The sequence below is a fragment of the Phodopus roborovskii genome, unplaced genomic scaffold (assembly GCF_943737965.1).
Source record: "Phodopus roborovskii unplaced genomic scaffold, PHOROB, whole genome shotgun sequence".
NCBI classification, from domain to species: Eukaryota; Metazoa; Chordata; class Mammalia; order Rodentia; family Cricetidae; genus Phodopus; species Phodopus roborovskii.
The window spans coordinates 555,232-581,536 of record NW_026126999.1 but is presented as its reverse complement, the minus strand read 5'-3'; the positions used below and the strand labels follow the sequence as shown (position 1 = coordinate 581,536).

Genomic DNA, 26,305 nt, shown 5'->3' with positions numbered 1-26,305 from the left:
CAAATTCTCCAAGTCTAATGCAGTGGCCAAGGAAGCCTGTATCAAAGCATTTGGGGGGGCTGAGGCAGGAAGATTGCGAGCTTTTGCCATACAATGAGACAGTGTTTTAAAACTAAACCAAAATCAAACAAAATTTATCCCCTCCAAATTACTTTACTGCTTCAAAGGTAAAAGTTAAGATGTAGCAGACAAATCTAGCAGACACCACCTAAATAAGCCACATGAGAAAAGTCTGAATTGCCAAGAAGGGGCAAATGGACATCTTGTACCTCTGGAGGAGAACATCAGGTCACTTTAGTGTTTCTGCCAGAACCGCAAATGAGGGACATTCCACAAAATAACTTGCTGGTATAAAGTATGGGGGGGTGGAGGGGAGATAAAACCCTTGAGGAAACATTAAGACCAGATCTGAAGATCTGACTATATTCTGGAACCTATCCTGAGAAACTAGTAAAATTTCAATAGCACTGTATAGCAAATGTCCTGGGTTTTGTTTATTTGTGGGTTTGGGGTTTTTTGTTTGTTTGTGTTGCTTTGTCTTTTGTTTTTGTTTCTTTCAGAGAATCTTGCTATTATGGAACCCAAGTGGAGATACTGAAATGAGGGGAAAGTAGTGGTTTACAGCAACAATAATCACCTCATACAGCTCCGTGGGGTACCTAACAAGCTTGACTGCTTCATCTGTCTCCATTCATGTGGCTATAGGTCCTACACACCCAGTACTTGAGCTAGTGGCTCACAATTCTCCAGCATGTAGCTCCTCCCCCTGGGGACCCTGGAGGACCCCAATCATGATGTTCCCTGGCCATACTCCATGAGGATGAAAAGCTGCAAGCCTCTGGAATACACATGTCATTTCTTTTTCTTTTCTTCTTTCTTTCTTTCTTTCTTTCTTTGTTTGTTTCTTTCTTTCTTTCTTTCTTTTTCTTTTCAATATTGTGATGGACAAGGCTCATTCCAAGGCCAGCCCAGACCCATAGGGTAGGGGAGAGAACTCTCCTTTTGGTTCAAGGATCACTGAAGAATAGTGACCATATTTAATTCACCAAGTATGCTCCTTGCTGGCCCTTCCCCTCTGATGTCTCCTTATACATTAGAATATTTTTTAAATCGAATAGTCATGGAAGTAGTTCATTTGCAAGAGGGTTTGGTAGAAGACTTCTTTTCAAACTAATTGCAAAATATCTTTATATTAATATGCAGCACATTTCTCTTATCTCCTTGTATAAATGTACACTTTCTTAATGAATTTGGTTTTATGAATCTTTTGATAAGGCTATTTACCACTTACAGATACTGTTCTGCTCATGGTTTGGAAACTTGTTCCCTACTCCATAACATTTAGGGGAAGGATATGTCAAAATTCATTCAATTATGAGGGTTTTGGCCTCGAGGGTAGATTGTTTTAATTACAGAAGTGACTTTGTTTTTAAAATGGAGTTCATGCCTCACTCTTGCCCTTTGTTTTGCTTGTCTTCAGTACGAAAGGACTCAGTCAAAAGTCAGCAGTGTGCTCTGCATGATGCGTCCTCCAGTGCCAGGACTTTATCACAGACCCCATCTCATGTATTCGGAGACACAACATGGTGTACTAAGATATGTTACTTATGGAATGTCCGTTGGCTTTGAGATTCCACTATAAATGCCTCATGTCACACTTTCTCAGGAATATGATATATATATAATTTTTTTCTCCAAGTCTGCAAATGTTCTTTTTGTCCTGTTAAGTTTTATTCAAGGGGAAAATGTAATGTAGTTAAATTTATCAACATTTTCTTCCACAGGTGGTGTTTTTCCATTGCATCTAAAACATCTTTGCCTAATCTGAAGTTTTAAAGGTTTTTCCCTATTGCTTCTTTAAGTTTTAAGCTCTAGATAGTAAATGGCGGTCTATGGTGTATTCTCATAGTTTTATACACAACTTGTATGAATTATATTTAATTTATCCATACGTACATTTTCGATTGTGTTAGTGTCTTTGTCAAAAGGACTACTGAGCTTATCCTCCTGAACTGTGTAACTGTGCGTTGGGACAGTGATATGCAAGTGTTCGCTGGGCAGTGCTGAAAATGTTCCCATTCCCCCCTTGACACCAGGCCTTGAGTTTCCACCTGACCTCAAACAGTAGTCAAGTAAGTAGGCCCTGTCACAGAGACAAGCTGACCATGGGACTCACTAGGCCTACTTTGGTTACTGTTTGACATTTTGTGTAAAAGAGAAAAGAGAGAGACAGAGACAAAGACAGAGAGACAGAGGCAGTGACAGAGACAGAGACATAGAGAAAGAGATTATTTTATAACCTCTGATGCTTGGTCTAGTATTCCAATAGACAGACAGAGGGACAGAAGGGAGAAAAGAAGGATGGATAGATGGATGAATAAATGAATCAAAAAGTGGTCAGAGAGATAGGTGGGCTGATGTATGGTGAGAGGAATTGTAGAAGGATGGGTGTGTGAAAGGAGGAAGGAGGGGGGTAGAAGGGTGGCCAGAAGAGGCTGGTTGGGGAAAGGAGGGTGACGGAAGCACAGTTGCAGAGACATGAATCTCATCTCTCCTCACTGACCTGATGCTCAGGTCTGGCCTCCCACAGGGAGTTTCCTGGTCCCCTGGTCATGCTCATTGTAGAGGGGATGCTGCTCTTGTACCTGGAGCTGGCTGTGGGGCAGCGCATGCGGCAAGGTGCCCCTACCTCAGTGGTGTCGGTATGTGGGACCCTTCTCAGTTCCTCTGACAGAGATTTTGTGGGTTTCTGAGCATCACTAGTATGCATGGGCTGGACCTGTGACTGGATGAACCAACTCCCAAAGAGGGCTACCATGGAGCTCGGGCAGAGAGGGCCCTGGATTCTGCCCCTCACATGGTACCCCATCCCACCCCCAATGAAACTTCCACCTTAGGGCATCTCCACTCTGGACCTCAGCTTGATATTCTCTGACTGGCTGGACATAGCATTCATTTCGTCCCAGCTACCTATCCTCTGGGGATGTACACAAATGCCACCCCCTGCTTAATGTGTGCCTGGTGCTGAACATGGCATGCACGAGTGTGAGGTCCATTTCATCTTCACCACACCACTTAGGGGTGTTGGGGCATCATAGTGATACCTGGATGCACAAGCCAAGCATCTATGTGAACATACCAGGTGTGGCCTACTGCACCCTTCCAGAGTGACCTTCAGTCACTGTCCCCTGGCACCTCCAGGATGTGATTCTCCTAGTTTGTAAAAGACCAGGATCTAGAGCCATCAGAGTTCATACATGTTCTGTGTACTTTTCATGTCCAAGAAAGGGAAGCAGACAGGAAGCCTGAGCCATTGTTTAGGAATGAGGAAGGGTCCACCTGATGTGACCTCCTGCATCTTTGGAAGAAATATGTCCGGGGGTATTAGAACTCATCATCTTCAAACTGCCTCCTCATGATGAAGAGCTATGAAGGCCATCAGAGTGTGCTGAGGCAGCAATGTATGCTGTATATTGGAAAACAGGGGGAGGCTGCCTGGCCCCTTGGGCACTGACATGCACTTACTGGCCTGAGTTCCCAGTGGAGTGGGAGGAGTTGCTCTGTAATGCTATTGATACCTGTATAGTCTGCCACATGCAAAGTCAACAACTTACAACTCTTCTGGTTATGTGTGGGTTGACAAAGGTTGACAACACTCCCAAGTAAACTCACTTTAGAGCAACCTAATGGCAAACTCTCACTTCTCACAGTGATACCCACTGTGGGACCTCATAGATCAGACCAGGCTGGGGGTAAGTGTTGTCTGTCTGTCACACTCCTGCCACATGGATGGGGCTGGCTCCAGGAACTCGACCTCCAAAAGGAGCAAGTTCACATCAGGCATGTAGTTGGCCCTTCTCCATAGCTCTGCTGGGTAGTTTTGGGAAAGCTCTGAGTTTTAGTTTGCTCTTTGGAAGGAGGATAATGCTTTTGTGTGAACTAACTGCACACAAAATACTGAGCCCAGGACATGACACTTAGATGTCAAAAAACCAATACTGATCTACCATCTCAGATGATCAGAGTTGAGGGGTAGTAATTCCCAAGAAGATGTCATAGGTGTGGTATCAGGTCTAATGAAAGCCTAAAGGAAGAGTGTTCTTGTTTGGGGATGTCACCATAGTTGTGTCATTCAAGTCCCACTGGTTAAATTACACACATCTGATCTTCAGCATGGCCCTCTGCTTTGCTCACAGGTGTTGCTAGTGTGGTGGCCTCCTCCTTCCTCTCAATGTACTACAACGTCATCAATGCCTGGGGCTTCTGGTATCTCTTCCACTCCTTCCAGGTAAGCCAACCTCTGGCCAGAGCAAAAGCAAAAAGGGTAGAAAATGCAGGGCCACTCACCAAGTAGGGAGCTGGTAGAGGATGAGAACGCCAGCCTGTGGGAACCCTCTCAGTGAGGGGGGAGGCGTGATGGGGAGCCACAAGCCAAGCAGGGATGACAGAATCTGGATCCACTACTTGTCCAAATGTAAGCCAAACTATGCACTGTGTGTGTGTGCGTGCGCATGCGTGTGTGTTTGCATGTGTGTACACACATGTGCACACTCATTTCTGAGGAGCAGGTCCACAGCACTCATTGGAATATCTACAGGAATATTTTCAATGACAAGCATTTTAAACAGTGCATTATCTAAATTCTTGTTACTGATATTCTGGAAGGGTCTAGGCTTTGTGGAAAATAAATAAATGCCACAATTCCACACTGAGCGCTGGAATGTTCCTCTCCACCAGTCATATTCTATCCCACCCCCACCCCCCATCTTCATCCTTTTTACTCTCAGAGACTCTAATCCCACTGCCTCCATATCAGCCTCTTTCCAGATGGAAAAAGAAGAGAAGGACCCAGGAATTACCACTCTAATATCCATGCATTCCATACTTCACAAAAATTCCCCCCCCTTACCTCTGCTGTAAATCCTCTTCCAAGGTCATAGGATAATGACACAGCAGACCTTCACTTGGACGTCTATGGGCCATGCAGGTCCCCGGAACATATAAATCGACACTGGCATGGCCATATACACGACATAAGAGCTTTTGTTCAATCCCACGAGCTACAAGTGACTCTACAGGACTCTACTTTATGGGAGGGTGTCGGTCCTTCTTAGCGGGTACCTTTAGCCAAGCAAATGTAAGGACCCTATCTTTACCTTCTGATGCAGATGAAGGGAGAAGAAAACTGAAAATCTCTCAGTTGTTCCATGCCCTAGAGCTTCTTCATGTAGCATGTTCATTGGCAGGAATATTAAAAAACAAAAAATAAAAACAAAAACAAACAAACAAAAAAAAAAAAACCTGAAGTCAAGCTCATCTCAAGCAAAGGACCCCAGAGGTATCCTCAGATTTGCAGCCAAATATGTGAAACAGTGTGAGTTAGAGTGGCCTCAGCAGAGGGCCCAGAGAATATCGGCTAGGCAACTGAGCTTAGAGGGCTTCTGTTTCTTAGCTGGGACCTGCTGCTGGTTCCATCAGATACCACAGTGTCTCCCTCCTGTGGCCTGTCCATCCAAATGGGCTCACTGTTCAAGATTCTAACTCAAGTACGTTCACAGCTTTTTTTAAAATTGTTTTTAAAGTTTATCTTATTTATTTTATGTATATGGGTGTTTCACCTGAATGTCTATGTACAACATGCATGCCTGGTGCCTGCAGAGGCCAGGAGAGCGTGTCAAATTCCCTGGGACTAGAGTTACAGAAGGGGAGCCATCCTATGGTTACTGGGACTCTAACCTGGGGGAAAAACAGCCAGTACCCTTAACTAGTGAGCCATCTCTCCAGCCCTACAACTGGTTTTGAACAGGGTAGCTACAAGGATCTGGAAAGACTAGGCCAGGAAGCCTCTGATCCACTGTACTCTGTTGTTTCGTGCAAGCCAGGCTAGCCCATATTTTCAGGACAAGGTGTGAAGCCTCCTGTCAAAGATGCTTCCTATCATCCCACCAAGCCCTTGGCCTTTCCCTTGACTCTCTGTTGATTCTCACTTCATTCCAAAGGATCCCCTGCCGTGGTCTGTCTGCCCACTGAATGGTAACCGCACAGGCTACTACGAGGAGTATGAAAAGGCTTCGTCAATGCAGTACTTCTGGTGCAGGAAAACACTCAACATCTCACCATCCATCCAGGAGAATGGAGGAGTGCAGTGGGAGCCAGCACTGTGCCTCATCCTGGCCTGGCTGATGGTGTATCTGTGCATCCTGAGGGGCACTGAGTCAACCAGCAAGGTGTGCTAGGGAGTGTCATGGGACTGAATCTGGTCCATGCTAGGAGCTGTCTCTTGCTGTCCAGAGCAGAGGCTCAGTGGGTCAGAAGGCATGGATGGTGTTATTGGCATGTCCCTGTACTAGCTGACAGTGGAGGGTGTCAGAAGTGATTAAAGTTGTAGCACTGAATCTGAAATGACAGGCCCCAGCCAGTTCTCACACTCACCTGTACCAGGTCATTTCATGGAGATATTCAAACACCCTGCTATTCAGTCCTTCCACCTCAAATGCCAGAGCTATTATTCTGTGGAGGGAACCTCAACATCAGACTAGCCAGCCTCTGGGGACTTTATTGTGTAGTTGGATTTGGGGTCCCATTTCAAAGTGCTTTCAGGAAATCAATACTACCCAGAACTGTTGGGTTCTCCCTTGGTTTTTTGTTTTGTTTTGTTTTGTTTTGTTTTGTTCTGTTGTGTGGTATGGGGTTTTAGTTCTTATTTTGGCTTTTATTTTTAAAGTGTCTCCTTATGTACTTCAGGCTGGCATGAAACTGGCTGAACGGCCCAAGTTGGCCTCAAACTCAGTGATCCTCCTGACTCAGCCTTCTGAGTGTTGGGATTTTAGGCCACAGATATGCCAAAATACCCAGCAAAGGCCTTTTATTTGCCTAAGCTCGTTCTTTCTGTTGAAATGCCCAGGTTTCCATTCATCCTAGGGCTGGAGTATCTGCTGTATTTCCATCACCCATACCTGTTTCAAGCTGGGGTGAATGCTCCATACTCAGCTATTCAGCAAAGCAAATCCATAGTTGATCACGGTGTCTTATTCTTGTAACAGCCCCTCAGAGTAGATACATGAGGTCACTCCCAAAAGGCTTAGATAGGCAAAGTATTCTTCACAAAATCACAGCCAGGGACTGCACACTCAGGACATAGACCAGATTTACTCCAAGCTCTTCCCATCCTATTGGTGAAATGCAGCATGAATGTTCTCTTCACATCTTTTGTGACTTAGTCATTTACAATTTGTCTTCTTCTGAGAATCCCATGAGACCCCTAGATCTCACTCTTCTGATCACCTGCCTGCCTTCTCCAGTACTGACATGTTTGTTTGCTTTTGTTCTTTCATGAGGCATCAAACTTAGAACAACATATGTCATTGAGACCCTAACCCTAACCCTAACCCTAACCCTAACCCAAACCCTAACCCTAACCCTAACCCTAACCCTAACCCTAACCCTAACCCTAACCCTAACCCTAACCCAGATATTGCATGACAACACCAATGTTGTGCCTGGCGTGACATTTCACATTGTTTTCTAAGTCCCCATAGTGGCCAGCCCCACATAGTCGTCTTAGCCCCACAGCACTTTGCCTCACAGCTGAGCAGAAGAATCAGGGTGTTCTTTCTCAGCTGAGCTCAGACCTTGCAGCATCTTCTCTGTCCCAACCTAGACCAAGCATGATCCAAAAGATCTAAGGGCGATGTCTGTACCCTTGAATATTAAAGCAGTCCTTTCCTCTCCAGGCCTCTTATAGTTGTGAAAATAAGTAGAGTCTGGACATTATTCTCCTCTGAAGTTTTACTTACTGGTCAGTGTTATTTCTCCTGATAGGTTAAGCTAAAGCTAGATCACATGTCCAGCCATCCTTCCCACAAGAAAAAGAAGGAAGCCACTTTGTGAGGACTCTAGAAAGCCCATAAGAAACACGGACCACTGGCGGGGTAGGGGGGGAAGTCCAGAGCTTTCCCCAAATGTCTTCTAAGTGCCCAGTGTTATGGACCGGGATCAGACCTCCACCATGCCCCTGAATTTCTTTCACATCACTGGCAAAAAGACTCTTATCCATTTGCATCTCACCTGGTTTGACATATTAGATATTTGGGTAAATTCACTAACCCCCTAAATGTGTAAGAAGCCATGGTAAACATATATCCCACTTTCTCAGTGTCCTTCTGACAGTCTTAGAAGTTCATGAAGTATGGTGCCATGCCAAGGAAGAAATGGAAGACTGAGATTAATTCAAGCATATCAAGATATGGGTCACTAGCTGGGTTTCTCAGAGGTGGATCCAACCTAAAAGAAGATTGATAAAACAAAACCAACCTTGTGAAAAGTTTTGTTTCGTTTTGTTTTTGTCTATGAATCTAGGCAAAATCCCTTACAGTTTTATGCCCATGATACATTGTTTTTAAATTTTATTTATTAACATAATATCCGTGCATGCTTATGAAGGGCCTGATGCTTTGATACAAGTATGAAACACATAGCAGCTAGACCAATGCCACTAACATTTCCTTCTCCTCATACATGAATTATATATACATTTTTTTACTCTTCTAGTTATTTTTATGTATCATGGATTCTTGTAGATTAGAGTTACCTACAGTGCTGGGCAAAGAAGCAATGATTTCTGCTTCTAATTCCTGTATTTTGGTGACTCTTGTGTAACCTCTGTCTTCCCTCGCTGCCTTTCCCATCTTCTTGGAGGTTCATTTACCACTTTCTACAAATGAGTGCAAAAAATGCATTATTTGTCTATGATTTGTTTTATTTACCATGATGCCTGAACTTGTCTATACCTTTACATGTGACAAGATTTCATTCTTTTTATGGCTAAGTAGTATTCCTTTGTGGATACATACCATGTGATTTCTATATGGTTTTATATCCTAGATTTTTTTAAAGGAATATCACAGTAAAAATGAGAGTGCTGCTATATCCTTGAAACATGGCTTTTAAGATCCTTTTGCAATAATATCTAATTGTGGTTTTTATTTGTATTCCCTTGAAGATTAATGATGCTGAATTTTTGTTCATATATTTGCTGGCTATTTGTGTCTTAACTTTTTAGATGTATTTATTTTATTTGACATATATGAGTATTTTGCTTGCATGTGTATGTGTATGCCACATGTATGTCTGACGCTCGCAGGGATAAGAAGAGGGCTATGACAGTGGTTATGAGTTGCCACGTGGGTGCTGGAAACTGAACCCAGGTCCTCTGCAGGAACAGCAGGCGCTCTTAACCACTGAGCCAGCCCTGAAGTCCCCTCATGTCTTTTTAAATAAATGTCTATGTAGCCCATTTCTTTGCCCATTTTTTAAGGTGGACTCTTTGCTCTCCAGTTGTTTGAGCTCTGAATAAAAAGAATTAAGGGAATGAGAGGTATTGGCAATAAAACTGTGAAAATATTAATGAAAGATGTCAAGATGACTCCAGGAAAGGAAAGATACTCTATGGAGCAGAAGATGTCCTAGTTAATTTTCTGTTCCTGTGAAGAGACACTATGTTCTATGTACTCTGTACTATGTACTCTGTACTATGCTTATCAAAAAGAAGAATTTAATTGAGACTTTGCTTACAGTTTCTTTGAGTCTATGATTGTGGCAGGAAGTGTGGCAGCAGGCAGGCAAGAAGAATGCCTGCTTATATCTAATCCATAGGCAAGAGGCAGAGGGAGGGGAAGGGTGAATGGAGAAGGAGGAGGAGGTAGGAGATGGGAGAAGAAAGAGAGAGATTGGGTTCAACCTGGGCTCCCTCAGTGGCATACACACTCCCTTCAACAAGGCCACTTCTCCTAACCTTCTAAAATAGTTCTACCCACTGTGAACAAAGGGCTCAAATATATGAGCCTGTGGGGGCCATTCTCATTCAAACCATCACAGAGTTGGTATTATTATTATTATTATTATTATTATTATTATTATTATTAAAGTGTACATACTACCCAAGACAGTTTACAGATTCAGGTCAATCCTTACCAATAATAATATTCATAGAATCAGAAAAAAAATCTTAAAATCTACATGACACTATTGAATAAAGGAATGAAACTGAAGTCATATTAATACCTGATTTTAAGTCTGTCTACAATGTGTCTGGTATTGGCTTGAGAAAAGACAAGGAGACAAGTAGAACATAGTAGAGTACCTGGAAAACCACATATTTCTGTCAAAGACACCAAGAGAATACATTGGAAAGCCATCAAATCAATTGCTGATGCTAGATCCACATCTCACATGCTGTACAAAAGTCCAAAGTATGAAAAGTCTAAGGCGAAACACTTGAAGACTTAGATTTTTGTGTACCTATGTTTTGGGATAAGACCTGAAAACTTGCAACAAAGTAAAAACCAGTAGGATTACATCAAAGAAAGAACTTTCTGTGCAATAAAAGAAATAGTCAATATCATGAAGAAAATATTTAGGAACTCACACACACATTCACAGAGTAAGGGGGAGACTTAAATAAATAATATTGTTTTGTTAGCAGTTTTACTAAGTAATGACAATTTTAAAATAGTAAATACATAAAAACCAAATTTAATTATGGCATTTTAATACATAAGTATCATTGCTCCTTATTCTTATTCACCCTCTCTCTATCCTCCCTCTTTACCCCTTCTTTCTGGTATAATTTAGAGGGAAAATACATGTTTGAGGTGTAAGAATAGAGGAATTACTATAAAAGTGCAAAAAGAATAGTCATAAAAAGCTGCTCAAGTACGATGATTGTGGTTGATACATTGTTTATGAACTAATAAAGCAATGAAGATCAGAGAAGCAAAGCATCTAGGCTACCAGAGAGCTCGGTCCTGTACCAGGGCTGGAGAGATATTATCCATAGCAAACTGGAGACTAATTGCCAAGACTAAATCCTTAATGCCCTGCTCCTATCTTATATATTAGTGCTGGGGTTTAAAGCTGTGAGCTCTGTTTCTCTTTTAGACTGATTCACTTCTCATGTAGCCCTGGATGGCCTTGTAAATCTAACATTAAGTATTTTTGGTTTTTATGTTTTCTTACTCTCTGTTGTTGACTGTGGCCTTCTCTTGTGGCTCACCTTTTAGTTAAACTCTGTAGGGATATGGAAGAGTGTTATCTCTCCCTCCATCTTTGTTCCAGGGGATTGGGTTTTGATTTAGGAACATGCTTTCTCTCATTCACCTAACTCTGTCAGATAATTTCCTTTGTGAATGTCTTTGCATATCTTCTGTTACATTGCTATTGTAAATAGTGTCTTTCTCCTTATTTCTACCGTTGTTTATGTTGGTGGCAGAAGAAACAAACATTTTTTTATGTTAGTCTTGTACCTTGAAATCTTGATGCATTTCCTAATGAATTCTCACAACTACAGATTGCTTCTGTTTACTCTATAAACTATCCTATAACCTGCGGATATGATTTAGCACATTTCTTTTCAGTGTCTGTATTTCAACCCTTTTTTATTGTGGTTTCACTATTATTACTGATTTTATTGGAGTCTCAGGCACAATTGTTCTCCTGTACTTTGAACACAGTGAAATTCCAAGTGTTAGGTGAACACTCTGACTAGTTCTTAGATTTACTATAAAGGCTTTTTCAGACTGCTTTTAGAGAATACTTTCAAGGCCAGGATAAAGGTTCCATGGCCTTTGCTTATTGGTTAGGTTAGGGAGTAGTTGGTTGGTTTTTTTTTTTGTTGTTTTGTTTTGTTTTGTTTTGTTTTGTTTTGTTTTGTTTGGTGGGGTTTACCATTGTCCACGGAGAGATACAACACTTTCCTCCTTTTGCTTGTTGTTCTAGTTAGAGTAATAATTGCTATGACGAAAGGCCATGACCCAAAGCAAGTTGGGGAGGAAAGGGTTTATTTGGCTTACACCTCCATCAGGAACTCAAGGTAGATTCCTGTAGATAAGAACTGATGTAGAGGCCACAGAGGGTTGCTGCTTACTGGCTTGCTCATGGCATGATCAGCTTACGTTCTTTAAGAACTCAGCACCACCAGGCCAAGGATGGCACCAGCCACAATGGGCTGCTCCCCTCCCCATCACTAATTAAGAAAATGCCCTGCAACTTATGGAAGCATCTTCTCAGTTGTGGTCCCCTCCTTTCAGATAACTCTAGTTTGTGTTAAGTTGACATAAAACTAACCAGCACCATTGTAAAGCTCTGAACCATGCCTACAGGATCTATAGCCTGACCCTCCATTCCTGCACAACACAGACACCAAGATGCTGACACCCAGGCTTCGAGATCTAGATCCCACTTGGGCATCTATGGCTCCTGTTCTAAGCTTTGGCATCCATTCAGTTCCCTTCTTTTGGTTCTGACACTTAGTTTTTCCTCGCTTTTTTTTTTTTTTTTTTTTTTTTTTTGAGATTGGCTTTATGTCCAAGATGTTATAATTACTGATTTTATTTTATTTTATAGTTTTAGAATTATTTCTTTCCCCTGCTCCTGCCATTCTCTCTCTCTCTCTCTTTCTCTCTCTCTCTCTCTCATATTTCCTTTCCTTTCTAGTATATATTCTCTACTGTTTGAAATTTGGACTTTCATATCTCCTTCCAGGTGTGTGCCAGACCTGGTTCCCCTCTTCCATTTTAAACATTATCGTCATGCAGTTCAGGCCCTTTGAGCCTATAACTTTCTAAATACCGCAAACTTAGGATGCACAAGGCCCTGAGATCAGTCTCTGGCTCCAGGGATGGACACACACACAGAGAATTTTATTTGTAAATACTCTTTCTTGCATTCCAGCTATCTTTGGGAGAGAGGAACTAGCTTTAAAATACCTTCCTGTGGGGCTAAAGAGATGGTTCAGCAGTTAGAAAAGCTTGGTGTTCTTCCAGAAGACCGGAGTTTAGTTCCCAACACTCACATCAAGTACTTCAAAGTCAACTCCAGAGAATCTGATGTTTCCTTCTGGCCTTGTGGGCACCTGCACAGACATGGTACAAAAACATGTACATATACATATACATGTACATATACATATAACTAAATAAATCTTCTTTTAAAATATTGTTCTATAAGGCAAGTTTGTTTATCTGGGGGGTGGAGTAGGATGTCTGCTCAAGACAGAGTTTCTCTGTGTAACACCCCTGGCTGTCCTAAAACTTGTTTTGTAGACCAGGCTAGCCTTGAACTCACATAGATCTGACCGTCTCTGCCTCCTGAGTTCTGGGATTAAAGGTTTGAGCCATCATGCCTGGAAAGGGCAAGTTCTAAGGATTATAAATTTTGTTAGATTTTGCTTCCATATAAACATATGTTTTTGGCCCCATTTGTTTTCTTTCATTCTGTATTTCTTATTTTTTATTTGTCTGCTTGTTTACTTGCTTGCTTCTTTTTGAGGCAGGCTTTTTCTGTGTAGCCTAGACTCTCCTGGAACTTCCTCTGTAGACCAGGCTGGCCTCAAACAGAGATCTGCCTGCCTCTGCTTCCTGATTGCTGGTATTAAAGGCGTATTCTATCACTGCCTGTCAATGTATAACAGTCTTTTTAAACATTGTTTTATGTGTATTTTGTCTACATGAACCATGTGCATTCCCAGTGCCCATAGAAGTCGGAAAATGCTGTCAGATCTCTGGAATCAGAGTTAGCCACTCTGTAAGCCACTGTGGGTACTGGGAATTGAACCCAGGTCATTTGGCAGAGCAGACAATGAATGTTCTTTTCTCCTTGAAAATCTTCATTTAGATTTATGTTAATCTTTTCCCTCCTATTCCACAGGTCTTATAACTTTTTGATTGCATATTACACTATCCATGTCATCATTTCTTTGGGTTATCTTCTATGTTGTTAAAAGGGAATCTGAGGTAGTTTAATGAGAATGTCCCCATAAACTCACATGTTTAAATACTTGTTCCCTAGCTGGTAGAACGGTTTAGGAAGGATTAAGAGGTGTGGCCTTGTTGGAAGAGGTGTGTCTTCCTGCCTGCCTTCCTGCCTGACTGCTGCCTGCCTGCCTACCTGCTGCCTGCATGCCTGCCTGCCTGCCTGCCTGCTGCCTGCTGCTATGCTTTCCTCATGATGATCATGGATTCTAACCTTCTGCAGCCCCAAATTAAACACTTTCTTTTTAATAAGAGGAAGACAAATGTTGGTACTAAGGGGTGGGTCATTGCTGTGACAGGAAGCTAGCCATGCTGCTTTTGGAAGGAATATGGAAAACCTGGGGAAATTGGATTAGGAAAGCTGTTGACTGCTATAAGCAGGGCTGAATGGACATCCTAGTAAGAGCTTGGAGACAACAGTGCTAAGATCATTGAGGGTTATGGATGCTTAGCTCAAGAAACTTCAGAGGGCAACAAAATTAGTGACAGTGTTAGAAACCATTCTTGTGGTGCTTGTGGAAAAAAAATGAGGATGCTTTCTGCCTGAGGGCAAATTGAAATAGTTGGACTAATTTTATAGGCAGAGGATATTTCAAAACAGCCTAATATTAACTCTGTTGCATGGTTATTAGTAATCACATTCATGCAGAGCTACCATAAAAAATAATAAGCAGGGCAAAAAGAAACACAAAATGTATAGTTTGAGGAGGGGAAAAAGCACCAAGAAATTTGATGTCTGTACTGAAAGAGATAAGGAGAGGCCTAGTGTGAAATGGAATAAAGGGAGTGTTGTCTTTGGGTGAAGACCCCACCCAGCTAACCCGAAAACTTGCATAAAGGAAATGCCTTTTGTATTTCTATAAAGCTGCAATGGGGGAAAATGTTATGCAAATATAACTCAAGAAGGGGAACAGGCTCCAACCAAAATGGCTGAACTTGGCTTCATTGGCCAGGTCATTCTGGCTTTAGATCCCTGAATGATACTGGAGTAAAGGAGTTGTGGAATCTTCCTCTGCAGTTAAGAAAATCCTCTGAAGCGAGGTGTTTGGCATGGGAATCCCTTCAAGGAAACCAGAGAAGCTATATGTGAATTTATGAAAATGAAGCCTGGATTGCATTGGAGACCTCAAGATCTTGGAAATGTCAAAATCATAGACTTACCAAGAAGCTTGGGACCAAATCAAGAGAGAAAGACACATGTTGTAGCCAGCGGAACTTGAAGGGAAGAGCCATCTAAGCCCATTGGCAGCAGATTGGAGCTATAGGATTTGGAGTTTGCCCTCCTGAATTTCCATTTGCCTATTAGAAACAGATTAGAGATACAGGATTTGAAGATTGCCCCGCTGGATTTCTGTCATGCCTTGCTCCAGTATTTTCTAACTATATTACCATTCCTCCCTTTTGAAATGGTAATGTATATTCTATGCTGTTTTACATTGAAGTTTATAATTTACTTTTTGATTTTACAAGGAGTTATAATTAAAAGTTGCCTTGGGTCTCAGAAGAAACTTAAAATAGTGTTCACACCATGAAAGACTGTGGGGACTGTTAGAGTTGGACGAAAGTCATTTTGCATTATGATATGGCCACAAGCCTATAGCAGACAAGGTGTGGGGTGTGGTGGTTTGAATGAGAATGCCCCCCATATGTGCATATGTTTGAATACTTGCCCCCCATTTGGTACAGTTCTTTGGGAAGGATTAAGAAGTGTGGCCTCATTGGAGGAGTTCTGATACTGGCAGTGGGCCTGAGGTTTCAGAAGCCCAGGCCATTCCCAAATAGCTCCCTCTGGTTCTTGTTTGCAGAAAGGGATATAAGCGCTCATGGGCCAACACCATGCCTGCCTGCCAGCTGCCATGTCCTCACCATGATGGCCATGGACTCTAACCCTCTGTAACCATGCACCCCAAATTAAACACTTTATTTTCTGTGGCCTTGGTCATGGCATTTTGTCACAACAGAAAAGTAAGACAGAATCACTTTCATAGATTTTAATTGGCTTGATTCTGTAGTTAGAAAACATACTGGGCAAAATGAAATTCAGAATGTTCTACCCTCACATGTGCAGGATATCAAAAGAAAAGAAAATTAAATATAGAAAGTGGAAATGAGGGGGCTGGAGAGATGGCTCAGTGGTTCAGGAAACTATCCGCTTTTCCAGAGGACATGGGTTCAATTCTCAGCACCCTGTAACTCAAGCTCTAAAGGATCTCTCTCTCTCTCTCTCGCTTGCTCGCTCTCTCTCTCTCACACACACACACACAAACACCACATGCATGCGAGCAAAACACCAATTCATATAAAATAAAATTTTAAAAAGAAAATAGAAAAGAAGTATACAGAGTGCTCATTGGGTAAAACTTATATTTGCTTTCTTTGAACCTTGTTTTAAGCAGTTGGCTACCTGGCTCTTAGAGGCTGGCTGATGTGATTAGCTTAAGGTTCACAGTGTACAAAGACATCTTTAGGTCAAACTACATTCTATTGAACAGAATTACACTGAGAAATAACTCCCTGCCCACTAATTCTCTCTTCAACCATGTCTAATTCAATATTAACATTACAGTGACATTTTAAACCAATAATTATGTTAATCATTGAAAACACTATTTTTTTAAGTCATTGATTCCAATTGTCTACAATGTGGTGCTTTCGGTGGTAGTCATGGGCAGGAAAGTGAGTTCAGAGTACCCCAGTAGGGTGTATTTTAACACTGACATTGTTTAGAATTGATGGCTCCTGCTAATAATAGTGAAATAATTGTTGTGTGATATCTAATATTCACTTAAAATGTTCAGTGTCATGTTATCCTCATCTGCTCCTGAAGCCTACTATTCCCCCTTTGCTTATACCATTTAGCTTATTTCATTTTTGTATCAGTCAATACAAAATTGTGTTGCTATAACCAAATACCTAACATGGTCATGAGTGAGGCACTTATTTTATTTCTGGATTGAAAGGCACAATCTAACATGGTGGAGAAGGATTGTACAATTCATGACAATAGACTCATGAGCCTAAGATTTTAACTATTGATGGACAAGGAAGCAAAGAACAGACAGGAAATGACAGCGGGCTATACAATCTCAAGACACTTACCCAATGATCTACTTTCTCCAGTGAGAGCCCAGCTCTGAAAGTTATATGTGGTGATATATTACTTATGACTTATCAAAGCTTGCCTGAGGATTCAGAAAGCAAAGCCAGCCACAAGCTATAGAGGTCAGGCAATGGTGATACATACCTTTAATCCCAGAAACCATACTAGCTAGCCAGGCAGTATCCACATGTCTTTGGGTGGATTTCTGTGAGTTCGAGACCTCCCAGGGATACACTAGAGTGAATCAGTCTAAAAGATTTAACAGAGCTCATGCCTTTAATCCCTGCTCTAGAGAGGCATATGAAAGACAGGAATCCAGTGTCTCAGGCAGCATTGTGAGATTTAATCTCTAGCCACCCCGAGGATAGGCAGCAGTCTGAGGTTTGCTGGAGTCCTTGTGGAGACAGGATCGCCCCCTTTTGGACTGAGGTAGATGTAAGACCTAGTGGCTCAGCTGCTTTGCTTCTCTGACCTCAGCTTGAAGCTTGAACCCCAATATCTGTCTCTGGGTTTTTATTTTTGGTGTTACAGTTACACACCTCGAAGAGTGCAGCAAGACAGGGAGGGTAGACATTCCACATCCGAACTATGGTGTTTCATTCTTGTCCCCTCTGACTCACATGTATATCTGGTGTCTTTTAATCATCAGCAGGCTGTTCAGGGCACGGGCCTGGCCTTCATCGTCTACACTGAGGCCATTAAAAACATGGAAGTGTCCCAGCTCTGGTCAGTTCTCTACATCTTCATGCTGCTGATGATGGGTTTTGGGAGCATGCTTGGAAACACAGCGGCCATCCTCACCCCTCTGACGGACAGCAAGGTCATCTCCAGCTACCTGCCCAAGGAGGCCATTTCAGATCAGGACACCAGGCAGTGGAGGCGGGGCATGGGAGAGTGGCGAAAGGCAAGACAATCAGTGGAAGGGTCTAATTAGGGGCCATGTGCTTCTAAGACAACTCCAGAAAGGCTGCAGGGGTGTAGCTGTTCTCCTGCTAGGGTAATACTCAGTTCCACTTGGGTAAGTTGTTCTAGGTGCTGTATGCACATGTAATGTGCACCACAGAGACCCATTTTTAATTTCAACATCTTGCCACCCAGCCAGGATCATGAGAACCCTCCTGTGCCTCTGATGGCTCTATGTCCAGGATAGATAATGTCACATCTGATCACATGTCCTAGCTATCATGTGGGAAGTGTCCTCTTCCCCACTCCTCGAAGCCTGATAGCCTTGGTTTTTTTTTTTTTTTTTTTGAAATTGGGTCTCTGTGGTCCACAGTACAAATGCATGTAGCTCCCAATCCAGCACTTAATCCTCTCCTGAGGGAGCCTCCCAGTGGCTGATATTGTATGGTATGGCAGTGGGAAGGGCTACTATGAATTCAGAGGCACCATGGAAAGCCTTAGGAAGTCAGAAGAAAACCTGGAAAGAGTCAAATATTGACTCTGCCATGTTGTGCAGTTATCTGACAACACTAAGCCCTGGCACCCCCAGTATATAAGGGATCTCTGACTACTACCTTGGAGGCTTAATCTGCTCTGGTACATGACCAGAGCCTGGCATGTGAGAGCATCTATGTAAATTGTAGTTTCTTCCCAAACCAATCCTTATCTAGGGCCCCACACCACATTTAAGTCCACTTCTCACAGTCTCAGAGGCTATCTTTAGCATTCCAAGACTTCCAGCCATTATGATAGAATATATCCACGATGAGAAGGCAGAGGGTGGTCTTGAGTTTAAGCCTAGCAGCTTTGTTCCTGCTCTAACTCTGCCTGCTCTCCCATGCCAAGGCCAGGCCCTTCCAAGCACATAGTGACCATCTCTAGGAGGCAGGAGAGTATACACGGAACCATCACTGATGGACAGAGTGGGAGGGCAGAGGGAATCTCACCCTAGCCCTGTGGACTGAGAGGACTGGCACCCCCTCCCCCCACCTTCTCTGGGAACTAACCTCTGGTCCACACCTGGGACCTCTGAAGGCCAACACCGGGGAGATGATGTCTCATGACCAGTTCTTCATTGGTCATCCTCAGGCAGCCTCAGCCCTTTTCCCTTTACCTCAATAGCTCCCCCAGAGAGGATCAGATGGGTTGGGGTCACATTCAAACATCAAACCAGAACAGCATCTTCCCAAGGGCAGAAGGTATGCAAACTAGAGTCCCTCTCTCCAGAGCATGAATAAATCTGTCTCTCTCTGTGCTCCCAACAGATTTGAAAGTGACCTTCAGGCCATGACTTGCCGCTCCCTCAACTGGTACTGGAAGGCCATGTGGGCGTTTGTGAGTCCAGTACTCATCATCAGCCTCTATGTCTTCTACCTGAGTGACTATATCCTCACAGGGACACTGCAGTACCAAGCCTGGGATGGCACTCAGGTACCCGATGTTCCTGCAGGGCTGGGGAATAAGGCAGAGACCACACAGTCACTCAGAACACAGGGGACTATTGCTGTGCTGTGAGAAGGCTCCATGTGAGTATTTCACAGATGCTCAATTTAGCACAGCAGAAGTGGGCTGTGAGTTTTTAACTATGATGCATGGAGAGAGCAAGAGATGCCCCAAAGCATCGCAGTGGGCCTTTCCCTAGAAGTACCAGTATCCTCTGGTGTGCCACACTGTACATATTTATACAGAACGTTTCTACCACCACAGAAACCATTAGTCTGTGCTGAAGGTTACATAACATTTAGGGCTCTAGAATAAGGTACTAGAAAAATTGTTTCTATGGCATTCCTGGATAGGCTTCACACACATTCTCTCACATATGCTCGCAAAGGTCAGAATTACCTTTCTTCGTGGTTTCTCTGAATTGCAGGGTAGTAGACACCACAGTCTTCACTCTTTAGCCTCTTCCCCTTCATAGAAGGCTTGGGTGAACAGTTCTCTTGGACTTGATAGGAGGGACCTTCCCCTGATGCTCAATCTCTTCTCCCAGGGGCAGCTGGTGACCAAGGATTACCCCCCACATGCACCAGCTGTCATCGGTTTGCTGGTGGCTTCATCTACCATGTGCATCACCCTGCTGGCCCTGGGGATTTTCATCTGGAATTGCCTCAAGAGGGGAGGTTCATCCCCAGTGGTCTAAGAATGGACCTCCCAGGGACGGAAGTCAGCCACTATCTGTTTCACAGTTGCTGCCTGCTGGTGGGGACACCTTGGCTGGAGTGCTGGTCTGGGACCTCCTGAATCTGTAAAGAGGATTAGGGAGCTTAGAAAAAGGAGACTACCTTGGGGAGGGGACCACATCCCTTAGAAGACTCCCTCCATTATTTGCCATCTGAAGACTACAACTTGTAGCCTTCTTGTCGTCAGGGGTTAAGGCCAGTACTGAAGATCATTGTCACCTAGACTCTAGGAAGTCCTAGAATTCAAGGTAAGCTGTCGTTAGAAACTTGACCATAACCCTGAGGAGCCAAACAAGCACTTCGGTTTATGTTTGTTTGTTTTTTGTTGTTATTTTTGGTTTTGTTTTTTTTTTCTCAAAAGAAAACAAGATACTAATTGCTTTTCATCCAGTGTCAGAGGTTTTTGAAGCACCTAGGGCAACACATTACAATTCTTCTCATTGAAGCCACAGTGAGTGTGTAATTTTTGTATTACTACACTGTACTACACTGTAAATACTACCAGGATTTAGTGTCCACGAAGGGAGAGTTTTGTTGGGAATGCAAAGGTTCCTCACAGTGGGCTGTGGCAATGCTAAACTGTACAAGGAATCTGAACAGACATTCCCATCCCTGGGGTTTCAGGGTCAGATGATCCACAAGGGTACAAGGAACTGTAACTTTTCTACAAACATCACTCACAGCCACCTTCATTCACCTCTGTATAGTAATGCTTTCTAAAATGTACATAAGTCACACAGAGCAGTGTATAACTGAAAACACTCCATATTAATGGCTGTTATTCATCCATTATGTCAATTTGTCTGTTTTCTTTTCTTTTTTATCATAATAAAGTGGATCAAGGTTATCCAGACTGAGAGTTCCCTCCTGTACTAACATGCCGAGCTCATGGAATTGAAGGACTTCTTTGGATCCATCTGTGCAGACACCTCTGAAGACACTTAGACATCACTTGGAACATCGACCAGAGAGATCTTTTATTTCACTCTTTTTCCCAATGACAAAAGTAGGCACTGGAAAGGTCTTTGGTATGGCAGGTGGTGGTAGTAAAGAGAAAATTCTCTGGCTAAACACTTGCTACATTTGCAGAGAAACAAAATAAGGTTCCCAGAATCCACGTTGGAAAGCCTACAGTGTCTGAAAATCCAAGTTCCAGATGATAAAACATCCTTGTTGTATCCTTTTCTATCCTTGTTTTCACCAGCATGAACATGTACACAAAACACATACACATAAGTTAAAATAATATACATATCAAAAAGGTAGATAGTGATGATGTCTTTCCAACAGTTGAGTCTTTTACAGAGGACAATAACTCACAGGACAAATTGTTCACTATCTTAGCTGCCTTCTTATTTTCATTTTAAAATGATCACTGTCCTTAAATATATGAGAAGCAGCATTTATTTACCTAAGTGTTTACTCCTGGTTTTCTCATCAGATGGATTTTAGGCTCGAACAGTGGGTACACCCTGTGATAATACATGAGAGTCTATGCCTGAACACTTAAGTGTCTGTCCCCTACTCTCAACCTAGGCATAGTGACTGCCTTTCTACACTTGTCATGCCTTCCTAGGGTCAGTCACTGACAGGGTCTCAAAAATCATGTACCCTCAAAGGTGAAAAGAGAAACATTGTCATGTATCATTATTCTTTTTCAGTGCACCCATCACCTCTGCCATTCTAGACACATCAGAGCATTGAAAATTTGCATTGTCCATGTTACTGGATTCAAGGAGCCTTTGTCAGAAAATCTTGGGAGTGAGTCTGGTGCTCTTGGGTGAATACAATGTGCAATCAAATCTGAGAGCCTGGGCAGAGCCTATTGAAGGAGAGGGGAAAGTATGCAGTGTGTTTAGACATACTTACATCCAGAACAACTTGTACAAATATAAATGCACTGTTGAACATCTCTAGTTATGAGTGGGAGTCACCTCAACAGAACAGTTGTGCTTATGGAAATCAGACAGGTGAAGTAATGCTATCATGAAATACAGATGTGCCTCAGTTTACCGATCTAAAGGTAGTGGAACCTGGGAGAATGGAGCCTAAAAAGGGGGAATAAAGTCTCACACAACAGCCAACTTTATTAAGAACATCAGGCAATATCCACTTTGAGCGTTAAGAAAGATCATGTGAGTAAAGCTCTCATGAGTTCAAACTGAATATAATCACAATGACAGGCTGCACATGGAAAAAAACCCCATGAATTTCTATAGAGGTGTATAAATAAGCACTAATAGCCAGTTGGAATGAATAATCTGAAGCAAACTCACTCCTATATGATACACCTGGGAGGGGTGTAGAAGAATAATCCTTCAAGAACAATTCGGTGTTTTGGAGAAACTGAGGTCACGAGACTCTTATTTTCTTCGGAGTTTTCTCACAGGTACTCGGAATTGTTTTTCTTTCTTTAGAATGTTTCTTCCCTTTTCCATTTTTTCTTTTTTTAAATTTTATGTGCGTTGGTGTTTTGTCATGGGTGTCAATTCCCCTGGAGCTGGAATTACAGACGGTTGTGAGCTGCCTTGTGGGTGCTGGGAATTGAACCCATGTCCTCTGGAAGAGCAGCCAGTACTCTTAACCACCGAGTCTTATCTCCAGCCCCAGCACTCAGAATTCTCACAGGACTACATTCTTGGATTGTGTTAGGATACTCTTCCACCCACATTGTGGTTACATCCCGCTAAACCCACTTTAGATTGAAGAGCACCCTAAATTAAAAATGCATGTTACACCTACCTTCCTATCCATCACACTCAGAGCTGTCAAATGATCATCCCAGAGGCCATGTGATCACTGGGGTTCCCAACATCTCCACAGAATACCCTCTTCAGATTGCTTGCCCACAAAATGTTGGGTCTCAAATTATAGCTTCTACAGATTTCATTTCCCTTTCACACATTGTAGAGTCAGAAGACACTAAGCTGAACTGGTCAGCCAAGGAGCTATCCACATACAGTCAAATGCCAGTTTCTCCATGGGGACGTACCTTTGCTTTGTTTTGTTACTGTAAAAAGAGAAAGAAAGATCACTGTAGAATGATAAAAGATCAATTATAATGTTTAAAAGCTTACTCATATAACAGCTGTAGAATTTACATTCTTATCAGCACACTGAAATTCCCTCAAATCAAATCTCAAATAATGTAGTCGTAATTAGACGTCAACATGAATCATGAGGGTGGGATGCACCTGTAACCTACCAACTTGAGAGGCTGAAGCAGGGAGACTAAAGACCCGACCTAAACAATCAACCTAGCTAAACCCTATCTCAAAAGGTGAGGCTGAAGCAATGGCTCAACAGCTGTTCTTGTAGAGACCATGGGTCCAGTCTCCAGCACCCAGATGGTGGTTCACAGCCATCCACAACCCCAGTCCCAACTATGTATTATGTATATACATTATGTATGTATGTACATATGCATATGTATATGTAGAATATGCAAATAAAATAAAATCTTTCTTTTTTAAAGGACAAGAATTGCAACACAACCCAAAACAAACAAACAAACAAAAACTCTCAAGGTCTTGCCAACAGTGCTAAGGTGTTTGGACTCTCTCATACAGGGAAACTAGAAACTCTTATGATTCATTAACAGTGGACTCACCAGGATGAGCAAATGATTCAAAATTGTATAACCTTAGTTTGCAGGGTAAGACTATAGAACCCTGCGTAGAGCTATCCCTGCTTTCTCTCCTTCCTCAGGAGTTCTGGCGAATCGGCTTTATCATGTTCTGTATTGTGTTTCTGATAGGCACATTGAAGTTCCTACCCACAGGCAGTCATCCATTAGCCAGAATTGCATCCTGAGAACTCTCAGGTGGGGCTAAGCCTGACTGAGTCACCTGCACTGGGAATCTGGACACCCCAGAGAACTGAGATTCATCCCCTTTGTTGAGATAATTTTTAAATACAGTTATGACCAAGGTCTGAGTAAAGTGTAAATTTTAAATCAGACACAATGCTCAAAACTCATGATTTATGATTCCTTGTCAGTTGTTCTCCTGAGGCTACCTATGTCACTGTAAGTGCAAGGTGGGAGGGAACCCAAAATAATAGTATCCCTTTGCACTTATTGGTAGCTCAGGATGTGTCATCATGGAAGCGTTTATGCTATAGAAATTGAAAAGCACATAGATCAGAGACTTTCTGCAGTTTCCAGTTCACCATCAGCCTCCAGCAGACGCAATCGTATCTTCATGAGCTATTTTTCAGTAATCCTTAATAGTATGAGGAGCCCAGAAATCCTGGAGTTTGAGAGTCATGACACAGGAAAAAAAAAAATGTGGCCAAAGGTCAGTGGGAGGCTGTGAACTGGCCACCACTGAGGTTAAAGCCGGGGGAGGCACCGACCCACCAGGGAAGACTCACACCAAGGCCTGGCAGTGCAGAAAGCTGAACAACAGGAAACCCAAGGGACTGGAATCCAGAAGAGAGCACAGGAGTGGGCCCATTCTACCCTGAGTGTTGTCTCAGAAGATGGAATCACCCTTGGCACATGTGGTCTCCCTGCCAGAAGATGAGGAGCTGCAGCCCAAGGGCAGCCCTGAATGCCCTGACCAGCACACAGGAAGACTGGGCCCAACCAAGTATGCCCAGCCTGAGGTTGTGGAGAAGGGGCAACCAAAGTGGGACAACCCCAGCAGTTCTTGCTTACCTGCATATCCTATGCCATGGGCCTGAGCAATGTGTGGCCCATCCACCACCTGTTCCAGATGTACTCCAGAGGTGAGTGCAGTTTGCAGGGACAGCAGTGTCTGAGTAGCTGAGTGCTTCACATCTCAAACCTTCACCTTCCTGGAATCTGTATGAATTATAGGACTAGTGGATGTCACCCCCAAAGAGCTGTCCCACAACCCATCGAAGAAGGAAGATTGGGTTTTGCTTTTGCTTTCACGGACAGTGCTTTTGTGCTGTCTTAAAAAAAAAAAAAAAAAGTTTGCCTTTCCTAACTTGAAGTCAAAAAAGCTTTCTGTTCCTCCTCTGAGTTCTTAACCACAGGGTTGTTGAAGCTGTGTTTTACTTCCTTTCCTTCCTTTTTTTTTTTTTTTTTTTTGTGTGTGTGTGTATAAAATGTGGTACCTAATGAGGTTCAATATATTATGTTGTTGTATTGTTGTTTTCATGACAAAAAGATTGCAGAGCTCTTTTGCTTGGATTACATCCTTGAAATTTGAGTAAGAGATGGAAAGGTTGCTAGGCAGAGGTGCCCACACTCCCACATTGGTTAGAGCAAGCAGGCTGTCACAAAGACAAGTTGCTGTGAGCCATACCAGACCTGCTGTAGTTGCTACTTGGTACTTTGAGTTAAAATTAGACTATCTTATGACCTTTGTGTGTTAGAGCACAATTCCAAACAGCTGTGGGGAACATGGCTATGGCTCCTGCTCCCAGGTGTCTCTAAGACTAATACTCACAGGCCTCAGCCTCCTTCAACAACAACCTGAAAGTAAAACCCCAGTGTTTAAACAGCAGGATTCCCCTCTGCAAAGCGGGCTCTGAAATGACTATTTCCTGTTCCTAGAAGGTGTTGTGAGGAGAAATAGTAGGAAGGTGGTGGTGGTGCGGAGTGTGCTTGCATGTGATGGGGGCATCTAAACAGTACCAATGAGGGAAAAGGGAGTAAAGGCTCACAGCCTTAGGCCCACCCCCATTCCAAAGGGATAAAGCTATTGCTTTCACTTTACCTACACCTGTTACATTTCTTGGAGTCTCCCATCTGTAATTCGAGAAGACCTCTACATAGTGTCATATACGAGATTCAAAATTGTGGAGGAGGACGTGGACATGTCCAGACTGTGGCAGCACTCTCTCCTCAAGTGAAGGAACCATCTCCAACCAGGGTAATCTTGGTGAGAAGCCCAGACAGCTTCCACCTCCACCAAGAATAAGGAAAGAAGGGCTTCTGTCTGTCTGTGCAAAGTGATTGATCTCATTTGGCTATCCATGTGATAATTAGGGTAGAGGGGTAAGTCACAACTCCAAAAGCAAGAGACTTTGGACTGCAAGGAACCAAGAATCTTTTGGAGAAGGAAGAGTGGTAGGGGTGGCCCTCCCCTGCCCCCTCCTCCTGTAGATTGCTTCATTGCCCCATGCTGGGCTTTTGAGCTAGGATTGCTGAGTATAAGCACCTGGTGGTAGGCTCGGGTAGGGAAGATTTGCTCAGCTTTTTTCTTTCCTGAACTGTTCTAGCCCACAGGCAAAACCTGAGCTACTCCTGAAGTTTTCCATCTTCGAAGGAAGACATACAGAGCCTGCTTTTGAATTTGAAG

At 42.9% G+C, this 26,305-nt stretch overlaps 1 pseudogene; it reads left to right on the top strand.

Annotated features, from left to right (window-relative positions):
* The first annotated feature begins 2,612 nt into the window (after positions 1 to 2,612).
* Positions 2,613 to 26,305, top strand: part of LOC127214754 (sodium- and chloride-dependent transporter XTRP3-like) — a 542,154-nt pseudogene continuing 518,461 nt past the window's right edge.